The 10050-nt window shown below is 50.0% G+C and overlaps 1 non-coding gene across 1 annotated transcript; it reads right to left on the bottom strand.

The window, feature by feature from the left end:
* Positions 1-664: 664 nt before the first annotated feature.
* Positions 665-771, bottom strand: LOC148592524 (U6 spliceosomal RNA). Its single transcript, XR_015913923.1, has one exon. It is a non-coding gene; the product is annotated as a U6 spliceosomal RNA (small nuclear RNA).
* Positions 772-10050: the final 9279 nt, after the last annotated feature.

Below are 10050 nucleotides of genomic sequence, written 5' to 3'. Positions count from 1 at the left end.
ACTCATGGTCACTGCAGCCGAGGGTACCCCCCACCTTAACATCTCCTACTAGGCCCTTCCTATTTGATAGCACGAGGTCCAGTAGCCCACCTCTCCTCGTCGGCTCCTCCACAACCTGCGTCAAAAAGTTATCGTCGACGCTCTGCAGGAACCTCCAGGACTGCTTATGCCTGGCTGTGTTGTCCTCCCAGTTGATGTCGGGGTAGTTGAAGTCCCCCATGAGAACCAGGGCCTGTGACTGTGAGGCAACATCCAGCTGCCTATAGAAGGCCTCATCAACCTCCTTGTCTTGGTCAGGTGGCCTGTAGCAGACACCCACCACAGTGTCTCCCACATTAGCCTGCCCTCTAATCCTTACCCACAAGCTCTCAACTCGCTCATCCTCGACTCCCAGATTGAGCTCCATGCATTCCAGTTGCTCTCTCACATAAAGAGCAACTCCACCACCTCGCCTTCCCAGCCTGTCCTTCCTAAAGAGCACATAGCCTTCCATGGCAGCGCTCCAGTCGTGCGAGCTATCCCACCACGTCTCTGTGATTCCGATGAGATCATGACGCTGGGACCGCACACAGATCTCCAGTTCATCCTGCTTATTCCCCATGCTTCGCGCATTGGTATACAGGCATTTCAGGGAAGCAACAGAGGCCACAGGTTTCCCAGGAAAAAAAATATGGAACGCTTCACGAATTTGCGTGTCATCCTTGCGCAGGGGCCATGCTAATCTTCTCTGTATCGTTCCAATTTTAGTATATGTGCTGCCGAAGCGAGCACAAAGATTGCCAGCTAGTTGCAGAGATTGCAAGCGAGCACAAAGATTGCCAGCTAGTTGCAGAGAATGGGAAAGGTTCCGCTTCGAGAAGCAAGCGGACGCTTTGCAAGCTTCGGGTGAGTTCAGGCTGTGAGCTGCACAACCAAAGGCTGCCTCTCATGCCCTTCTTTGTGCATTAAGTCAAAGGAGAACTTGTGCTTTGAGACAGGCCACAGGTTCGGCCAGGATGAAGCTCCGATTTGGATGGCATTAGGCAGAATCTTACTTGCTGCACTGGTAGCAATTTTCACCTTCCAGCAGCTCCGCTCTCACAAACTCTTTGAGAGCGCTGGGGACAGAGGAGGCTGCCTGCATGAGGAAGAAAGTAGGGCACTGAGATCCCAGAATCTGGATCCCAACCTGTGACTCCCCTCTTGCTACGGGGCCTCCCTCGTTAACACCTGGGAATCCTCCTGTGAAGCAGCGCACACTAGGGAGAGGGGAGCTGAAGGAGAGTGTGCTGAACACTGACTGTGCTTGAGCATCTTGAAAAGCCTTATCAGGCTAGAAAGCCTTGTTGGAAAGGTTGTCTCTAAGTACTGGGCTACCAAGAGCTACCTGTCTGTGGTGGTGCACAATGAAGTTAGCTTTGTAGGAGTAAGAAAGGACAAAAAGGAAAGGAAAGGAAAGGAAAGGAAAGGAAAGGAAAGGAAAGGAAAGGAAAGGAAAGGAAAGGAAAGGAAAGGAAAGGAAAGGAAAGGAAAGGAAAGGAAAGGAAAGGAAAGGAAAGGAAAGGAAAGGAAAGGAAAGGAAAGGAAAGGAAAGGAAAGGAAAGGAAAGGAAAGGAAAGGAAAGGAAAGGAAAGGAAAGGAAAGGAGAAGAGAAGAGAAGAGAAGAGAAGAGAAGAGAAGAGAAGAGAAGAGAAGAGAAAAGAAAAGAAAAGAAAATAAAAGAAAAGAAAAGAAAAGAAAAGAAAAGAAAAGAAAAGAAAAGAAAAGAAAAGAAAAGAAAAGAAAAGAAAAGAAAAGAAAAGAAAAGAAAAAAACCAAACCCAAACCAAAACCATAGCAAACTACTAGTAAAGCCATCGTATAGCAACTGGCAGTGTACAGAGGCAGTACTGAGGAAGCCTGGCAGGATGAGCATGTGTGCAGAGCCCCCAGCCATCCATCACCCCACGATTTTGCTGTGACCAGTGAGGTCTTCCTAAGGGAAGTCTGACGAGGTGGGAAAGTCACAAAAGGGGAGAGCCAAGCTCAAAATCTCAGCACCTTCAAAGACATCGTCGGCCAGAATTCCACAACCTCTTACCTTTATCTCCAAAGCGATGTCGAGGAACGCCTCAGAGGACTCTGAAACGGCTTGGCAGCTCAGACACGTTACTGCAATGCAAACAGAAACATTTCACAAAACACGAAGGACACTCACTTGCTCCATCTTCATTACCAAGAGCCAGTACTTGAGGGAAGCTCTTTGCAACAAACAGGCACAAAGGCACACTTCTGAGGGCACTAAGAGTCGTAAAAAGTACCTGTGGATGTTAGGAATCCTCCAAATATTTCACGGATGACCGTGGTGCCTTGCAACAAGGTGTCCAAGCTGGAAACAAAATGTTATCATCGTCACTCCCAAGAGCCCAAGCAGAGAGTTTGCTCTATGGTCAAAGAGCTTTTCTTTTCTGTGAAAACCCTGGGCAAAGGCTGTCACGTAGGGTAGCAAATGAAGGGTCCTAAAGTTCTAGAGAACACTTAAAGGATAAGTTGGTTCTGCTTACTCAGTGCATCCGTTCAAATTATCAACGTGCATAGCAGCCAGGGTGTAACGTAGGAATTCGTGATCATCTTCCTGTCTGCCGAAGCAGAAACGCTCACCTCTTCCTAGTGAATAAAAGCGTTATACAAGGCTTATCTCATAGAAAGGGGTAAAAGAAGACATATAGAAGTTTGCTAAAAATTCCCTTTCCTCACAGAAAAAACAAACAAACAAACAAACAAACAAAAGCTCTCCAAACCCATTGCACCCATGAAATAGGCCTCTCAACATGTGGGCCTTTCTACAGAGAAGGCCCAGTGAAAGGACTTACGCCGAAGGTCATTGAGGACAGCCAGAGGCTCGATGGCTTCAATGCCTCGCAAGGCCTCGGGAAGCTGGGCTGCGAGTGAGGAAGCAGCAGGGCTGCACTCAGTCTAGTCTTAGCCACTGCTTGAGGGATTGTGGCTGCAGCAGGAGGGCTTTCTCTGCACTGTGGCAGGAAAAACGTAATGCGCAAGCTATGCGCCCTGCCCATCCCTCCACAAAACAAAGAACAACAAAAAAAAAAAAAAAAAAGGAAGAAAACGGAAAATGCCTTCATCCTGCTTTCTCTTTAGAAACTTTAAGTACACCCTCTGCCCTGCGTTCCATGCTCTTCTGTTAATGAAGTCAACAGAATCTTCTGGGATGAAGTATTCAGCCATTCCTATTTACTCGGGAGATGGAGTAATATAGCCTGCATGTGTGCAGTGGTTGCTCTGCTGTCCATGTATTGGTTTTGTAATGTCAGTGGGCATGAATGCACTGTGATCTTTTTCATGCTTGTTCCTGCATTTTCCCATGTCTTCTTCTTGCTGCTGGTGTATTTGTAGAAGCCCTTCCTGTTTTCCCCTACGGTTCTTGCTAAGTTTAATTCCAAACAAGCCTTGTCCTTCCTTGATGCATCCCTGCATTCTCTGACAGTGTGCCTTTATTCCTCTCAAATGGTCTTACTCTTCTTCCACATGATGTTTTCTTTCTTTTTCTGCTTAAATTTTACCACGAGCTCCTTCCAATCCACAGGTCTCCTGCCTGCCTCGCATCACTTCTTTCTTGTAGGAATGCACCAATCCTGAGCTTGGACAAAGTAGTACGTGAATATTAGCCAACTATCCTGGACTCCCTTTCCTTCTAGGGCCCTGGAGGTAGGTCCCTGAAGAGGTTAAAGTTATTTCTCTTGAAATCCAGGGTTGCAATCCTACTTTTTGCCTAGTTTCCTCCTCGCAGTATATCGAATTCCAACATCTTGAGATGGCTGGAAGGAAGATGGGAGCAGCTCAGCAGTGGATGCCACAAGCCACAGTGAACAAAGGGGTCAGAGTGGTGGATGATTGGTTGTCCCTCTTCTTTTGCCCCAGTGCGCTGTGGGCCAGATCCACCACCAGCACAAAATGGCCACAAGATGCCCCAAGATGTGCAACGTGCTGGGTTCCTCTAAAATGGTGCACTTTGGGAGATGCAAGGCATTGAGGTGAGTGTGCATGGAAGGGCTGCTCTGGCCCTGCTGGCTCTCCCACCAATCGCCTACTGGACAATTCACACAGGAGCATCCCTGGCAGATATGTGGAGGAGGAGATGGGGACCAGCCCTTGTCATCAGCTCCTGGGCGCATCCCATCTGCTCAAGGTCCCCCAAATGGGCTGCCCTGCCATGAGGTCCCATCCCTGGGCCTTGCACCTATGCCTGCACAGCCAGGCCATCAGAGTGCCCAACCTTCCCACTAGCCCTACATCATCAAAGAGTGGGCAGAGCTCCCCAGCAAGTTGCAGCCCACAGCAGTATCGCTCTTCCTGTTCAAGAGACTGAGCATGTGGCTGAGGATGGTGAGGGCCTTAGTGCGGAAGTTGCTGTCAGCACCCTGCAGTCTCTGCAGGAGTGTGAGCAGCTGGCCTTGCGGACTTTTGGCCTAGGCAAAACTCAGAAGGCCCCTTTGATGAAGCAAGACATGACTGCACTGGCACAAATGCTCTGTCCATAACACTCTGCAGATACGGGGCAGCAGGGAAGGTGTCTGCAGATCCCTGAGCTCTCAAATCCTGCTACTGCCTTTCCCTCCACTGCCTTACTCTCCACCTCCAAGCCACTACCCAGTTGCCCCCTGTGCACTATTTGCTATCTTTCAGACAGTGATGAGGCCTGTGATCACCATCTTGTGCATCACCAACCTCTAGTTGTGCAGATGCAATTGCAGGAAACCCAGGACATCCTCATCAATCTCCTGCTCAAAGTCCATGCAGTTCAGCAGCTGAAACACACCCAGTTGCAGACTGACTGACTATCAGAGCCAGTTGCAGATTGACTGACTATCAGAGCCAACAGCACTCCCTGAATCCTCTGAACCTCCTGCAGAGTCTCAGTTTGAGACATTTGTGAAACGTTTGAGTGGAGAATGGGCCCAGGGCTGCATGACTTGCAAATGGTTATGAATAGTTGGCCATCAGAAATGACCCTCTGGTGGAAATGAACCCAGGTTTGGGTGACTGAGGGGAATGCAGCTCCTGTGGGACAGGAGCCCAGGCCCACTGAGCTGCAGTCTGCCCCCTGCCCATGGGATAGAGAGCCCAGTGTGTGCAGGCTCTGCCCAGAGACACCGCTTACCACCATGCCCACATTGATGAAGACAGATGGTGGCAATCTCCCAGTGTTTGTCACGGCAGCTGATCACTGTGACTACATGATCAAACATCCGGGAACATTCATCGGCCGCATTCATCCACAGCTCCCTGGCCAGAGAGGGGAGAAGGTCTCGTGGGCACGGAGCTGGACAGGCAAACCTCTTTGTGCTGCCTGTGCTGCCAACTCGAGCCATCCTGCCACAAGTCTGGCCCCGTGAAGCAAGCTTGCATTTCCACTCAGCTTCGGCAGTGGCAGCCATTCCCCACCACACCTTGCCTGGCAGTCCAGCCAGTCAGGCCTGTTTTGGTGAGAGTGGAAAAGTGCCCTTAGTCCACCAAAGCTGTGTCCTTCCAGCTCTCTGTGTTCAGGGCAGAAATGCTGGGCCAGATGAGGAGGAAGGTGGCTCTCACCTAGTCAGCAAAGTGACTCCTGCGTGTTAGGTCTCCAGACTCGTAAGCGTGTCCCAGCCCCCTGCCTCTCCATGGAGTCAGCCAGATGGCCATGCTGACTTCCTGCCCACATGAAACACAGAAGGCCCATTTTGTGAAGCAAGGGGTGATTGCACTGACAAAAGTGTTCTGTCCATAACATTCTGCAGATATGGGGTGGCAGGGGAGATGTCCACAATGCCCTGAGATATCTGTTGCTGCCATTGCCTTTTTTTCTCTACTGCGTAACCCTCCACCTCCAGCCCTAGGCGGGTGGCCTGACTTTGCCTAGGTGTCCCCTGCATTGCCCCCTTGGAGAGATGGGAGGAGAAGGATGGAGATCCTGGTGGGGCTGACCAGAGGATGCTTTTCCTCCTGACCATATATCTGGCTGTAGCCTTGAAGGTCCTGCTGCCACAACATGTGGGCAGTGAGTAGTGAGCTGCTGGGGTGCGGTTGGATGGCTGGGATCAGGGTCATGGTGTGCTGGTCCCATAAAGAGGCAGAGCTTGCAGGTCGCCAGAGGGGCTACAGCTCTGCCGCTGGCACAAAGCTTTTGGCTATCCCAGGTTCAGGGAGAGTGGGATGCACTCGATGCTTGGGAGGCACATCATCTTTGCCAGGGGAGAAGGGGAAAGAGTTCTCTGGGCATGGAGCAGCACCATAGAAGTTGCATGTTTTGACAATACGATGCAGAGAGTGGTGGTTCCTCGCTAGTCTGACTGTATGTTGGAGGTGAGGGAATATAGGCCTGGCAGCTGGGACCTTAATCCCCTGACAGAGACAGTGTTGCAAAAATCAGCATCATTCCTGCTCCCTGAACTGAGGTGGACAACCAGCTTGTCACCAGTCCCCTGTTCCTTTAGGCGATGGTCATCAAGCCAGGGCGCACCTGTCTCGATGTCCTCCTGGGGACAGGCAGGTCAGCAGGAGCAGAAGGAGATGCTCCAACAGCTGTGGGAAGGATGAGCGTGTGTGTCTGCAGGAGGAGCGGGCTGGAGAGTCACTCTCGGATTCCTTGTTTAGGCACCTCAGTGGAATGCATGCGCCCAGGTTGGGGAGCACTTGTGTTCAGTCACAGTATGTTACTCTTCATTGTACATTAGCCCCTTTCAGAAGCCTAATGCCAAATTCTCTTAGTAGTTGGGACCGATGGCACATAGCTCTTCCACACTCTCAAATCTTCCTTACTCTTTCCGGTCTTGTTTGAAGACTCTCTCAAGAGCTCCTCTGTACTGAAATGCTTCTTAATACAGTATCATCGAGATCAGTAAAATGGGCTAAGCTGCTCCCCGTCAAGTTGCCGCCCTCAGTACATTCTCCTATGAATGAATCAAATCCTCAAGGTACCTGGGACAGTCTCATTTTGAGCTTCTTTTCACCCAAAGCTTTAAGAGAGTGGCGCAACCTGGGCAAATGCTGATTCTCTATTAAGCCTTGAAGCAATCTGAGAATTAGCTGAGAAAGTTGTCTAGTTCATGGAATGTTACTCTGACTGTTCTGCATGGAAGTATTAAATGGTGCAAAGAAAGACAGTTTTTGTTCAGTCATATGAGCAGCTAACTACTAAATCTGCTTGGTAATTTGGTCAAAAACAGATGTCCCATTGCAGTGGGAAAGGTTGCCAGGTCCAGATTAACACCATTTTCAAAAAGAATAGCACTGAGGGCACATACACACACGCATCCAAAATCACGCATGTCTTATTATCACAGGTGCTCTGCCCGATGCAGGTACCATAGAAATGTTTCACACTGCATAATTTTGAAGCACTAGGCATGGTAGGGCAGGTCCATCCTTGATTGGATAGCCAGTAGGTGCAGCATTTACTAATTTCGTTAAGTGTCCAGTGCAAGCTGTCTCCTGCAACTATAGATAGCCACCTATTTTCATTCAAGGCTTTAGGAAGGACAAGAGAATGGCATAAAGGTATTATTTGAGTGTCCCTCACCTGTGCAATCCCCACCAACTTTCTTTTGCGTTGTCATTGTAACAAAGGCCTTGCGTAGTTTTAAGCCTTCCTCCTTTGAATTTGTCTTTCACTAGGTCAGAGAGCAATCATTTTAGGGTTAGTGTAACATTATTGCCTGCTGTCAATCCTTGACCTCATGCTCTTACAGATGGTATTCCTCCTCTCCCCATAGCTCTAAAGATGGGTCTTGACTTATTTTTCAAGATCCCAGCTGTTCCACAGACAACATGAGAAGGTAGAACCTGATGCCCACAATGACACGGTGTCCTGCTAGCTTGTTAAGGGAGACAGTAAAATAATCCATAGGGGGTCAACCAATAAACTTTATTCACCAGTGCAAGATCTTTGTGCTAACAACATCCACCATTAAGTGGCACAATTGTTATGGGGCATAAGCTTTGTAATTAGCCTCTTGCAATTAGTGCAACTGACTAAGGTATGCTGCTTGTCCCTGGTAAAATGCTATAGCGTTTCTTCACCATGAGTGTCCAGGAGATGACACCACCTTGCAAAGAGATGACAACTGCTAGCATATTTCTTCTCCCTGAATGTGCAGAGGACTCTCAACTGGCTACCCTGCATGGATAGAGGAGCGTAAGATCCAAACCAGGACAGGATCACAGCTTTACTTTCCCACCATCAAGCCTTCTTCCCTTCCCAGACTGGTCACAGTGCAGCAGCTCCCCTGATGTAAGAGAGCCCCAGGAAGGAAGGAGTGTTCCAAACTTTTCTGCTCCCTTGCAAACCCTGGACTCCATGGGACAATCTGCTACTACAGGTGCTGGCATTGAGCTCTCTCAGCTCTGGCTTCCTGGTGATGCAAAACATCTTGCAGCTCTAGCATTGTCAGAGAGTGGGTCCATCAGCTCAGTGTCTCATGCCCAAGGACTCCTGATGGGACATCTCCTCACAGGAGCAGAAGTGGGGAGCATGCCTTGGGGAGTAGGACCATCTCCCTCGGGGGAGCATGGCCTCCCCAGCATGCTCTCCCATGAGCCAGGGGTCTCCTGGTTGCAGAGGCCCTTCTCCTCTGTCACCCCAACAGCAAAGCCTTCCTCAGTGCCCCATGTGGCTCACACTCGTCTGTCCCCCTGCCCCTGCCAAAACTTTGCCTTGCACCAAAGCAGGGGAGGAGCTTGATCCTCCTTCTCAGGATCCACACAGCTGGCAGTTGACACTGCTGGTCCCCAGCTCCCCCTCACTCACAGAGAGGGATCTGGACGGGCTGGATTGATGGGCTGAAGCCAGCTGTAGGAGATTCAACAAAGCCAAGTACTGGGTCCTGCATTTGGTCACAACAACCCCATGTAACACTACAGGCTTCGGGCAGAGCAGCTGCAGAGCTGCACAGCAGACAAGGATCTGGGAGTGTTGTCTGACGGCTGTTGAACATGAGCCAGCAGTGTGCCCAGGTGGTCAAGAAGACCAACAGTATCCTGGCTAGTGTCAAGAATAATGTAGCCAGCAGGACTAAGGGAGTGATTGTACCTTCTGCTCGGTGCTGGTAAGGCTGTCCTTCAAATACTGTGCTTAATTTTGGGCCTCTCACTACAAGAAAGACATTGATGCACTGGAGTGTGTGCAAAGAAGGGCAACAAAGTTGGAAGGGGCTGGAGCACAAACCTTACGAGGGAACTGGGAGTATTTAGTCTGGAGGAGGTTCAAGGGAGACCTTATTGCGCTCTACAACTACCTGAAAGAAAGTTGTAGTGAGGCAGTGTAAGAGACTGTTTTGAATTGTCTTTTGCCTCGACATTGTTGCCATAACTCCTTGGCCTTGGCTCAGGGAAAACCATGATGTCAGCTCCAGGTGTTTCGTCTCCCCACAATTACCTACTTCTTGACCTTGGCACTCTACCTCTGGGAGGACTGTGAGATTAACACGAGGCCCAAACAATGCCCAGCAGTGTCTATGGAGCAGGGCTGGCACTCATGTTGGGGGAAGAGGAGCACCAGAGCAGGCAGAGAAGGGAGGCGGACTCCGCAAGAACAGGGACATAAGAGCACTGCGTATTCCCTGCCCGGGGGGAGCGTGCAGCAGCTTCTTCCCAGATGTGTGTGGTTTCTTCTGGAGTGCACAGCTTCTTTCCCGGGACATCACCTGCATCGAGGTGTGTGGAACATCACCTGCACCAGGGTGCATGCAGGACATCACCAGCACCGAGGCACCTGTGCCTCCACCAAAGCAGAGCCAACGACACTTAGCTGGACTGGTGGTGGTGGTAACTGTAATCCTGCTACATCTCTCTCTTCCGCTTGCTTGCTTATCCTTCTTTCTTTTTTCCTTCTTCTCTCTGTCCTATTGCGCTTATGAGAATAAAGTTTACAAGGTTGTACGGCATTTGACCTCATTTGTGTCTTAAATCTCACTCTTGGGATCTTATCAAAACCTCCCCCGACACTGGATCGGGACAGGCAGGAGGTCTGTCTCTTCTCCAAAACAACTATCAATAGGAGAAGAGGAATTGGCCTCAAGTTGTGCCAGGACAGGTTCA

The sequence above is a fragment of the Tinamus guttatus genome, unplaced genomic scaffold, assembly GCF_059628265.1.
Source record: "Tinamus guttatus ecotype Peru unplaced genomic scaffold, ASM5962826v1 Tinamus_guttatus_pri_ptg000571l, whole genome shotgun sequence".
NCBI classification, from domain to species: Eukaryota; Metazoa; Chordata; class Aves; order Tinamiformes; family Tinamidae; genus Tinamus; species Tinamus guttatus.
This window is presented reverse-complemented; position numbering and strand designations above follow the sequence as displayed.